Source organism: Dipteris shenzhenensis, chromosome 33 (genome assembly GCF_047967505.1).
Source record: "Dipteris shenzhenensis isolate YYH24624 ecotype China chromosome 33, Dip_SZ_1.0, whole genome shotgun sequence".
In the NCBI taxonomy this organism is placed as follows: Eukaryota; Viridiplantae; Streptophyta; class Polypodiopsida; order Gleicheniales; family Dipteridaceae; genus Dipteris; species Dipteris shenzhenensis.
Window position 1 is genome coordinate 35,539,848 of NC_141628.1, and position 12,875 is coordinate 35,552,722.

General features: G+C 40.9%; 1 pseudogene across 1 annotated transcript; it reads right to left on the reverse strand.

The window, feature by feature from the left end:
- Positions 1 to 6,649: 6,649 nt before the first annotated feature.
- LOC147880043 (uncharacterized) lies at positions 6,650 to 12,528 on the reverse strand (annotated as a pseudogene). The gene is made up of 2 exons (XR_015540644.1): positions 11,376 to 12,528; positions 6,650 to 8,147 (listed from the first exon to the last, which is right to left on the reverse strand). The product of XR_015540644.1 is annotated as an uncharacterized LOC147880043 (transcript).
- Positions 12,529 to 12,875: the final 347 nt, after the last annotated feature.

A 12,875-nucleotide genomic window follows, 5' to 3' on the forward strand; every position in this document is an offset into this window, starting at 1 on the left:
ACCCTACAAAACAAATCCCAAGTATGGCACCTATGTATATGAACAACTAGAAAAGATTTTGGATGCCAGTTTCATGTATGAGATCGAGCATACCGATTGGGTGTCACCAATTGTGATTGTTCCCATAAACAACAAGAACTTTAGAATATGTGTGAATCTCAAGAATGTCAATGCAACAACAATCAAATATCACTATCCCCTACCATTAACTAAAACAGTGTTAGCCTAGGGTAGCTGGGTCTGAAGTGTATAGCTTCTTGGATGGGTTCGGCGCGAGTACAAGCAAGTCCATATTGCTCATGCAGATCAAGCAAAGACAATATTTGCCACTGAATGGGGAATTTTTACATATAGGGTCATGCCATTTGGATTATGCAATGCCCCAGCAACTTTTCAAAGCGTCATATACACCACCTTCAAAGCATTCCTGAACAAATTCCTACAAGTCTTCCTCGATGACTTGTGCATACATTTAGGAAAGAAGGATCACTTAAAGTGTCTTGAAGAAGTACTAAAAAAATTCAAGGAGTATGGAATCTCTTTGAATCCTCTCAAATGCCAATTCTTGGTCACACGTGGAGTAGTCTTGGTACACAAAGTCTCTCGACATGGGATTGCAAACAACTGACATGGAAAAAATAAAGATCATTACGGAACTTCCCCCCCTAATAAATGCAAAGGATTTCCAAGTCTTCATGGGCCATGCCGGATACTATAGAAAGTTCATACTTAGGTATGCCATGATTGCAAGACCTCTATATAAAATCCTAGTGAACTTCATCTAGACAGACGAATGTGAACTTCATCTAGCCTCAAGTTGAGATTGATTACATCCCCTGTCCTAATGGCACCAAATTGGGACATAGAATTTCATGTACAAACTGATGGTTCCAACTATGTAGTAGGGAGTGTGTTATGTCAACCTGGCAAACACAACAAAGACTACCAAGTTACTTTGCAAGTAGGCAGCTAAATGATGCAGAGGTGAATTACACCACAACAGAAAGAGAAGCATTAGCAATGATCTACAACGTGAAGAAATTTTGACACTTGTGAATTGGCCATGTACCACATGCCGGATCACTCGATGGCTTCTACTACTACAAGAATTCAATTCAAAATCATGGTGGGAAAAGGAGATCAACATTTCATTCCCGATCACATGTAACGAGTGAGGATAGGAGAAGAACTGAAAGTAATAGAAGATGACCTACCAGATGCCTCAGGGGGTGCACTACTAAGGAACCCTATGTATCACATGCATTAAAGGGGTATTTAAAAAGCCCCTCGACTAAAATTTTCACCCCAATAAAATCACCCCACTTTACTTATGAAATAATGGATTTTTTCCTAAATTTGAATTTAAAAACCCCTCTTCTTATTGTAATCATGTTAATTTTTTTCTAAAAGTTGAATTAAAATACCCCTCTTTTTGAATGCACGTGGTGCACTAAATTTTTTAAATCTGAACCCCCCGAGCCAGATGTTGCATTATTTCAAATTGATGCTATGCTTGACTGCTGTGCCATTGGGTACTTAATGTTAGGAAGACCACCCCTTGATATGAAAGTTCTGGATGCCAGAAAACTAATTCTAAAAGTTGCACCCTATCAACTCATTACAAGACAAATATACAAGATAGGCAAGGAACATGTTTCAAGAAGATGTGTAATTTCACATGAGATCACGCCAATCATCAGTGAAGTCCATGAAGTCATTGCAGGAGGACACTTTTAAGGGGAAGCAATAGGAAGAAAAGTCCTCCTCATAGGCTACTGGTGGCCAACACTTTGGGAAGATGCTTATGAATACGTCAAAAGTTGTGATGTATACCAATGAACTACTGAACCACAACACAAAGACTTTAATCTCCTAACAACAATTGTTGCACAAAAACCATTTGAGAAATGGGGGATTTATTTTGTGGATCCCATACATCCAACAACAAAGGGAACATAGGCACTCTACATCATTGTGGCCATTGATTGCTTTAACAAATAGGATGAAGCTAAAGCAGTCAGAAAGGTATATGCCAAAAGAACAACAACGTTCTTGTACGAGAATGTGATCACACTATTTGGATGTCCCATTGAAATTTTGTTAGATAGAGGCACACATTTTGTCAATGAGGTTATCCACCAAGAGCTCTTGTCTAGCTTTATGGTGATCCATAGAAAAATCACACCCTACTACCCCCAAGGGAATGGACATTGGACAAGCTGAATCCACCAATAAAATATTATACATTGTCCTCACCAAGGTAGTAGAACCAAAGCATTCTGATTGGGAAGAGAAACTAAATGTAGCCTTATGGGCATACCTAACCACACTCAAGGTCAGTACAAGGAATACACCTTTTCACTTGGTGTACGGACTTGAAGCTATGGTCCCACTAGAATTTGTAATACCAAGCCTACACATAGCACTACAAGAATGCATGGGAGATCATGCATCCCTGAAAGAAAGACTCTATCAATTAGAGAAGCATACATAGACCAGGTTAGTCACCTACCATGCCATGAGAGCAAAAAAATGAAGAAGGAAGGAATGTTTTGACAAAAACCTTAAAGCCAAAGACATCAAGGAAGGTAACCTAGTTCTGCTATACAATGCAAAAGTCCACAAGGGAAAACTTAAATTCCTAGGTCAAGGACCTTATAGAGTAAAAAAGAGAATCCCATCAGAACTGTGCTGCTAGAAACACTAGATAGTAGTTAGGATTAGATTGTATCGCACGAGCACTCATTACCATATGTATGTCTTCACACATATGGGTAGCTTCAACCGATTTCATCCTAGGGCTCAGAGGTGATGAATGAGTCCTAGCTGCCCTATGATTTCCCTAGCAAATTAAGCATATAGGAGGAACACCCACCTCATTAGTCATGCCTAGCACACCCACACATTTTGATCACCGCAAATAAATTGCATGAATAAAAGCCCCAAGAGATACTTGCTTTGGTCCACACACATGGCACCCTAATCAACAAAAAGAGTAAAATGCATCAGCCACTCACAAAAGAAACAAGCACTCTTAGCACATGGCACTATATTGGAACTGTCAAACTGATTCATGTAATGCCAGGGTAAAGATAGTCCACTAAGATGGGAAAAGGGCACACAATGCCATCGACAAAGCAACATTATTGTTGGGGATATCTTCTATTTCTTCCATAGATCAAAGACCTGCACACCTTTGTAATTTGTAGGAGGTATACATTCCTTGATGATTTTGATTTTGTCTATGTCAGTTGCAATCCCATGTTGAAAAACGATGTGACCCAAAACAACTCCATGGGTGACCATGAATTGGCATTTTGTGGATTTAGGGAGATGCCATACTCCCTGCATTTGATTAGAATTGCTTCAAGACATTTTAAGTAGTCTGGCTTGTTGGAGTGGATGCACAAATCATCTGAGAATACTTGTAGAAATTTATTCAACAATGACTTGAAGGAAGTGAGCATCACTCTCTTGAATGTGGCTAGGGCATGAATCTACAAGCAAAGATGCCCCATTCTGTAGCAAATACTGTTTTGGATGGGTCATCAAGGGCAATTTACACTTGGTTAAAGCCACTCAAGCCATCCAAGAAGTTATATATCTATGATCCAACCACCTTTTCCAACACTATTTTTGTTAGGGGTAGGGGATAGTGATCTCAAATTGTGGTGGCATTCACATTCTTTAAGTTAATACATATCCTTAGCTTTGGGCTATGGCTCAATGGTAGAGCACCTCATTTAGACGTGCACTGATGCTTCTCAAGAAGGTTTCTTCTCGCTATTCAACCGATCTATGCAGAGTATCCCATGTCAGTTATTTATGTCCTGCTCTACTGGGAGTTGTGAAAGAATAAACTCGCTATCCAATCAATCTATGAAGAGTATCCCACGTGAGTTATTTATGTCCTGCCCTACTGGGAGATGTTAAAGAACAGTAACATGACAAAGAATGTAATACTATTATCACAAAAACTATCAGATGTAATTTATTTTCTTTCAATTTCAATGTAGTACCATTATCGCAAAAACTATTATTGTTGTTGCTTCGGTAGTGAAAGTGGTTCTAAAGAAGCACAAATGGCATATTTTTGTCCTCGTTTACATTTTACTATAACCATAGGGGTCGTTGCACAAGAAACTATTGAAAAAACTATTTTTACTATAGTGACAATGGTTCACAAATGCCCTCATTTAGGATTTATTGCAACCAATGCAACCAGTGCGATTGCTATACAAGCAATTGTTGCAGAAGGACTAAAATAGCTCTAAAATAGGACTACATTTTCCTTATCTTGGAACTAAAATAGCTCCAAGAACTAGCATAAATTATTGCACAAGGACTAGTAGGACTAAAATAGCTTCAAAATAGGAGTATATTTTCCTTGGTTTAGAACTATAATAACTCCAATATCCAGCATGGTGGTTGCAAGGAAACTATCATAAATTGCAAATGTGTACATTTTCTTTAGGTTGGAACTAAAATAGCTCCAAGAACCAATGCAGTGGTTGACTACTGCTTATATTGCAAGCATTGCTACAATACTACTTGCATAAGGAAACCAATGATATGGAACTGCGTAAGGCACTTCTACTTGCGTACACAGGGAAAGCAACATACAACAATGGAGATACAACTATACAGCTAGCTTTATACCTACCATTAATGATGTCAAGCTACACCAGCCTAGTTGCAAAACAGCTACAACAATTGTCTTCTATGTATAAGATCTTGGAGTTTCTTAGGTTGGATGAAGTGCCTTTAACGGGGCAAAACTCTTTCATTGCAAATAGATATGCTATGTGCTAACCTCTATAAAGCAAGCACAACTAAAGACAGTTGGATTTTCTCAAACAAGGATGGCACATTGGCCATCCTACCATCTGTATGGATAGAGCACGTTCGCTAGTACATGCTCAAGCAACCAATGCAACAAAACACCTAGACGTAGTAAATAGATTGTGTGTAGGAAAGCACACTAGCATCAATGTTTGGAACATTAACAAGCTATTCCATTGCTCTAGACTGTTCAAAACAATTGGTTCCTCATCTTTTCTACACAAAAGCTTCAAAGGACAAACACAACAATGAAATATTGGACTTGTTGAGCACCACCCCAAACATCATCAAAGCAATAGACAAAAGACAAAAGGCATGTAGTAAAACACTCAAAATACCATATGAACCTAAGTCAACAAGAGGACTGCATTTCAAGCTAAGGGCTAAACCAAGCATGCTCATTAAGATCCACCCTAGAAACCTTGACACCATTGATGATTTGGTGCAAATGGTGTTTTCATGCATTCTGAGGCACATAAGCAAACACAAATCCTTTGAATTTGAATTCAAAAACAAGAACAATGGAGCACAATCACATTGCAACAATAGATCCCTTAATAAAGACAACACGCCTCACACATGGACACTATTGCATCGAATAAATTATGAGTTCCAGATGGGAAAGAACCACCTCAACACAATCTTCCGCACTCAATTTCCAGTTCAACCTGCTTTCGCATGAACAATTCACCGCTCCGAAGGACTAGCAATGGATACCGTAGCCTTTGATCCATCTAACATTAAAATGCATGGGTACGTATACATAGCACTCTCAAAGATACGTGATCCTTCGAACCTATACATTCTCAATAAACTTGGAACATAAACACATGAACAAATAAAGGTCGGCTCCATGGTGCTCAAGGAAATTGAAAGGTTGAAGACGAGTTCAACTTGGAAAATCGACCAATCAACTTCTCCACATTGCACAGGTACACCGTCAACGTTCTATCTTTGAACATAAGGTCCCTACTTCAACATAATGATAGACATATTCTCCAAGAGGAGCTTGGTTACAACAACAATAATTTTCTTTCAAGAAACTCATACTAAAACCGCGCATTGCATCAACATCCCTACATTGAAGCACACTCACCATGATCAAGGCTCTGGCCTTGCCACATATTACAAACAACACATCAACCTCTGCTGTGAGAAATACTACTTCAAGAAGGGTGCAGAGTGCTTACTCACAATTTTGGAATTTGCACCTAAAGAATGAATAGTGATAGTTAATGTCTACAAGCCACCCAACACAACCCCAAATTACCTTATTCATGCTAGTTAACAAGTCATCTCCTCATAATAAATACAAGTACCACTTTACATCATAGGAGACCTTAACATAGAGGAGACCTTAACATAGACTTCAATAAAGAATCACAAATCAAATCACAGCTATAATTCATCAAATGACACAACTAATAAACACACCAACCACAATCCACAGCTCTTGCCTTGACCACATGTGGAAAAATAACTTGCACACTAACAACATCAATGGTACCAACTTCAAATATTGGTCACATCGTTCCCTCTCAGTGTACATAACAATCCAAAGCAAGCTTCCATAATGACAATGCCATTGAAAAAATATATGAAGGGCAAGTCCAATGAATGTAATTTACCTCATATATTGTGTCGTGATATGTTGTGCAAAGAAAACGAAATCTTCACAATATTTCAATGGAATAGTTTTAAATGGATCAATTGAAATCTTCATGGAATATTTGTAAAATGGATCAATTGTTTTATTAAAAACTTGGCCACTACAAAGGATTGATACATCATACATTTGCGGGGAATTTTCAAAATTGTATTAAAAGAAAAGAACTGTATATGAAAGGAAAAGCTGACCGCCTTGAAGAAAGGCAAGGTCAACACAGGATATTTACATCCAAACATAACTTATAGTTCTGAAGGTCTCGTTCTTATGACCAAAATGCTGAAGAGTCCTCTTGACATCCTAAACTACTTTGGGCGCTACTTTTTTACAGTTCTGAATTTGGATTGATACATCATATATGAACAAGAGGGCACAATTTGTGTGCCCGACAGCAGTGCCCCCTTTTCTAGAATCCTCCTTGCATTGATCCATCCAGTTGCATCACCAAAGCACCTTGCTGTGGGTGATAATTTGCTAGAGATGCATAGAGAAAGCCAAGAGAAGGTGCGCATGAGAAAGCCAAGAGAAGGTGTGCATGGGTGCCACATAACTCCTAGAAGAGTGACGAGGACTCACCTTGGAGCTGAATCAAAACCCATGCCATGGCTACAAGTGTCTCACAATCCAAATTGAAAGGGCAAAGCAAATCGTTGCTATAGCTCTTCCCCTAACGGGCCTGGCGCAATGCTAACAAAAATGTTTTTCCATCCCTTTTAAAGATTGGAATTATCACTTGCTATTCAAAACCAAGGGTGATTCCCGAGTCCTCCTACAAGACACTGTGCTCGATGGGATCTGTTTGAAAATGGGTTATCAGTACTACTCTGCGTTACGAGATACCCAATCTTGTGGAGAGGGCTTTCTAGTTGTTCTCCCACGCACACCAAGAAGCAACCTCGTTGAAACCAAGAAGTAGCATCAGTGTAACCAATCTTAAGCAACCACACAGGGATTCGTTCTAGACTTGGCTCTAGGAATGCGATGCACGGATCACAATGATGCTCATGCGGTAAGTTCAGTGCTTGAAGGACATACGTATCTTGTTGAGTGACACGAGCGCATAGATGGCACACTATTTGCCCATCCACTTCCAAAACCATTGTCCTCAACTGATATCTTTGATAAACATGCTTATAATCGCCCTCATCATAGTTCTCTTTGCGATACTCATCAACAGTACTGTCATGTTCACAAAAGATGAGCTTTCCTGCGCACACTTCCCCCTCGAGATGTAGCAACCCATCCATATCACTAGAACTACACAAACCTTTGCATGTCGTCTGTGCCTTGAAATACTCAAAATTGATCCCCAACATGGATGAGGGATGTAAAACCCCTTGCTGAGCTATGGCATCCTCTTGCCACGACCCCTTCTTCACCTGGAACTGAGGCATCCATGACATCCCTGGTGTCTCGCTCCCAAACCCCTCCACTAAGCACAATTGCAACAATAGCTTTTCTTGTCTCGACTCTATCAAACTTCTGCTTAGCTCATGCAGTTGCATCTCAAGAGTCTTGCCCGACCTCACCTGAACTGCATTCTCCACACCCAGTAGCTTCAGCACGGATAAGACTCGATCTTCTGGATTCGAGCAATCCCGTATTGAAATCTCCTTGATGACTTCAGGTATTCCCGTGTCTGTGAAAGAGTACACATTTAAAAGATGAGATAAACTGTAGTTCTGTATTATATTAAAAATTACAACCTCTAGGAAAACACCTACAAATCATCTAGTAAGGGCGATAACTGTCTAAATCATATGGAACTTTCACAATGGTCTTCAACAAAGGCAATAGTTCCCGTGCTCTCTACGAAGTGGTCCAAGAAGTTAGCCAATTTTTAGATCTTAGAGGCTAACTTAGTTGAAGTCTACTTGACCAAGGAGGCTGTTTATCTATTTTACACATTTTGTACTTTTCTTATCGCAATGAATATCACCCTTTTTTTTGCAAGAAGAAACACTCAAAATTGTTAGCTTGGCCTAGTTAAATCCGAAATAAGCAAAGTAGCTATAGTAAGCTATTTTAATACACTAGCCACTTCACCTCATTAAGAAATAAACAAATGAGGACAAAAATGAACAAATGAAGCCAAAAGACATTACGGAACATGCCTAACCTTAAACTTAAGAACACAAACCACTAACATAAACACAATTAACTATACTAATAGCTTAACCAACATGGTCAAGTTGGCCATATACTAACGATTTTAAGGCATCACCCTTCCATACACAAAAGCTAGCATGCCTCTCCGTAGAGAGCCCTTAGCAAGACCAAAAACTATGCAGACCAATACTAAGATTTGAATGATTTAAGATCATTATCACGGTAAATGTTTACATATGTAAAAAAGCATTTCTATCGAGGAGATTTCTTGAAACACGTTAAAACAAAGTATTTTTAGGCCTAGAATATGAGTTTATCAAGAGCAAATGATCAGCTAGGCAAGGGAGTTGTAAGGCGCAAACTGTGTTTGGGAGCCATTTGAAGGGAAGCTTGTGTGTGGAAGCTATCGTTCACTGGCTTGTCTGGAGATTTACTGGGTGTCACATGTGCCAGACTGGTAGAATGAAGTAGTGCTTGGGTGTGTGTATAATCCACCTCCCATCCTTCCTTGTTTATATGAGTGTGCATCATGGGGTCGGTAAGGCTTGGGTCAGTGATGATGCTCCTCCTCGTGGTGAGGATGTCATTTGTGTGAGCTACCTTGTCGATTTTTGCACCATTGATGCTATGTACATATGGGTGCTGTCAGGTTGGTACGGCTAAAGTAGTGTGTTCTGTGAATTGGCAGACAGAGGGCGGAGTGAGGTTGGATAGGCAAAGCATAGTTGGACTTTACTGCAATGCTTATGGAGAATCATAGTCGAACTGTAGAGTCGTGGAGACAATGGTCAGACAGATGTCGACTGCTGGGGTGGGTGGATCGGATGCAGGACTGAACATGTGAACAAGGCATCGGACCTTGGTCGGATCCCAAAAAGGCAAAAAAGACACATGCGATGCATGTGCAGTGGAACGAGTCAGATTGGTGTAGTGTGGTCCCTGTCAAAACCATGGCAGAAAGAAAATAATTTGCATGCAGTGCAACAATTTGATGGAAGGCACTTGGGGTAACATTGATGTGGATACGACATTGTGACCATGTTGCACATTCACTTGTTCTTTTGTGCAGCTCCTTTATAGTCTTTATATAGTTGCTTGATTAAAGAGGGGGGTTGTCCGAGGTATTATGCAAGATTGTATATCTAGCAACATTAAAGGGGCCTTGAGGACATCACAAATGTTTCCCACGTGATAAGATCCTATACTCTACATGACATTATTTCAGTTTTAAAAAATCAGTCGGTACTAGAAACGATTGTGGCTTAGGTATCAAACAACTTGAGCACTTTGATTTCTTCTAGAAGATAGATAAGCCCAAAGGCATCTTGAGGGAGCAACATACGTTGATATCATAGTTATGTGCAATTGACAGAATGAGACTAGGCAAAGAAGGTTTAGTCTTGATGACGAGCAAGCAAACCAACATCACAAATGAGATTCTCTAAGACTCTAGTCCAACTTTTCCTTATGTTTTTTCAGCATCCAATCACATTGTATAGCATTGTAGCTATTAAATGTAAAGCAAATCTAACAATTATCTATGGCTATCTAGCTATCTTCCATCCAGCTATCATCTTCCTATTAACCAAAGAGTTAATTAGCTATGGCTATCTAGCTATCTTCCATGCATCTACCTATCTACATGTTAACTAGAGAGTCAATTAGCTATGGCTACCTAGCTATCTACATCCAACTATATGTCTACCTATTAACTAGAGAGTCTACCATAACCTTCATAAAAAAACAGATGGCGCCCACTTGCACCCATCTGACGACAAACTCATCTATCATCATTATGGATGTCACCCAATCTAATCCTTTGATCATGATGGCAAAGTTTTAGGGGGTGTTTAAAGCACTTACTTATTTGGACCATCAATTACTCGTAAATACTCACTCACCCATTTTGCCTATTTTCATAGTCACACCTCTCGGTCATCTTTGTCTTCCTCTATCAAAGGTAGGATGTGGAGTGTTGGGCAAGGCATGAAGAAGTTGCAAGGAGGGAGCATCATGTGGCATTACCCTTTGAATAAGATGTGGTACCTCACAAATGAATATAGAAGATAGATACAAATGCGCATTCAAAGTGTGAGCGGTGGGAGGCAAGGCGGGGCAAAGAGGGAGGGGGAAGGGGAGGCTGACCTAAAAGGGGGGGCGGAGGGAACTACAATGAAAGGGCAAGGAAGGTGTCTATGACAATAGCGCGCACACATAGATAAATTAGTAGAGATTGGGGGCTGGCAAGAAGCAATAGAGACAATTCTCTTCTTTTTTTAAAAGCATCCTTTGCTTGCCATGTGGCACCCGTTGCTTTAAGAAATATAGAGCTAGAGATAGAGATACAGAGACGAGAAGCCACACCAGTAAGGGATCCCACCTGCTCTGCAGAGGATCATATCCCTCAGTGCTATTTAACTATCGTTAAAGACCAAATCATACTTACAGCAATCAAAATTGAAGGCCTCCTTGCCGAGCCATTTGCAAATCGCAGATCGCACAATCTCAAGATGGACGATGTGTCACTTCTGAGTCACGGATGTGACAACATTAGTGGACATGACTTCACTGGGAAGAGGGCTGCCAACATGTCCAGCAGTGAGAACAGCGCGGGGAAGCCCTCTAAGAGTGCAACGAGGGTCTATACTTTACTCGCAAGGGTGGCACCCTTGCTTATAGAGATAGAGATAGAGAAGAGAAGAGAAGAGATAGAGATAGAGAATTGTCACAATTTAAAAGAAAAGGCAGAATTACCCACCGTATGCAGCACCACTTGTTCTTGAGCGCAGGATGGACTGTTTTACTGAGATCCGTTGCGTGATGTCGTATCCTGCACCACTCAGGAACACTCCTTGAGCAGCGGTCTGCATCTGGAACTTCACCTTCAGCAGAAACGCATAGCCTACGTCGTCCACAAAATACCAATGTTCCTTTCCTGGGACTTTGGTGAAGTGATGACAGGAATTAGCCCGAGGCAGGTTCTGCAGTAGTTCTTTGGGTCTACGATAGAACAACTCGTGACAGCAGAAACAGCTCCAAGAAGACGTATTGGCTTTGTTCTTAGGCATACATTTCAGCAAGAAGTCGGGCAAGATACTAACATAGAGCACCTTGCAACAAAAACAATTGGGTTCACGCGACAGTGCGGTGGCTGCGGTCTTCCTGAGGGTTTCCTCTGAATCTAGATCAATGATGAAAGTGGTCTTGATAGGAAGAACCCACTCTTGGAATGTCCATGCCCTACTGAACCACCGGGGTAGCTTCTGCACACCATCATCATCATCCAGCAACAACTTGAACCCTTTCCCAATCCCATGGTGCACCACATAACAGCCCATGCTGCTCTGATAATACGTGCCCATCTGCTGTATCTCGCTATCCTTTTCCTTCGAATCTGTCTGATTTATGCACACTGCATCAAACCAAACCCATCTCACCTTCTCTTCTCTCAAGATTGTCAGAAACTCCACAAGCTTCTGGTAGGCTGGATTGCTGGTGAACCCAGCAGCTTGGAACAGAGCTTCGTAGCTGATAATCTTCTTGCCACGCTGATCAGCAGCAGCAGCTTGTTTTTCCACTCTCTCACCGATGATCTTCGAGAATTTGCGAACATCTTCGCTCCAAGTGTGCGAAATCACGTGCCAGCTGGGGCTCCTGATGAAATGAATGCCTCCCGCTTCGCAATAATTGATAGTGGCTTCCACATCGATGACTCTTAAGGGCCTGGGTGTGGGTGTTGTGTTATCACCATCACGTTTATGATCAGTACACACATTTCGACCTGTGCAGAGATAGCGCCTAGTGAGTCCTTGAGCAATTCTGAAAACCCAGACCAAAAGATATATCGAGAGAGAGAAAGAGATCAACTCGCGGGTGACGCCTTCTCGCGCTTGTCGACGATATCGCCCATGTATTCAGAAGGCGCTACTACTCGAGCAGAAACGGCCAGAGACTCTCAAAATTAAGATTTAGAGGTAATCGAACGTTGCAGATAGATGCTCAGCCTAGCGCAACAAGAAAAGGATTTCTCGAGGCGTTAAGGCAAAGGGAGTGTGCCATTGGGACAAGTAAAGACAATTTACAGACCCCGGACAAACCATCAAAGCATTTAAAGAAACCATAACACTAGAGCCCGGAGGACTCAACAGACTTGCTCGGCCAAGAGTCCATTAAATGCACGAATAGCATGACCCGTCTACGATAGGCTCGATAGGCTCCGTCTTCCCCAAAAATATTTTCGGTTGCACAATGAGAAACT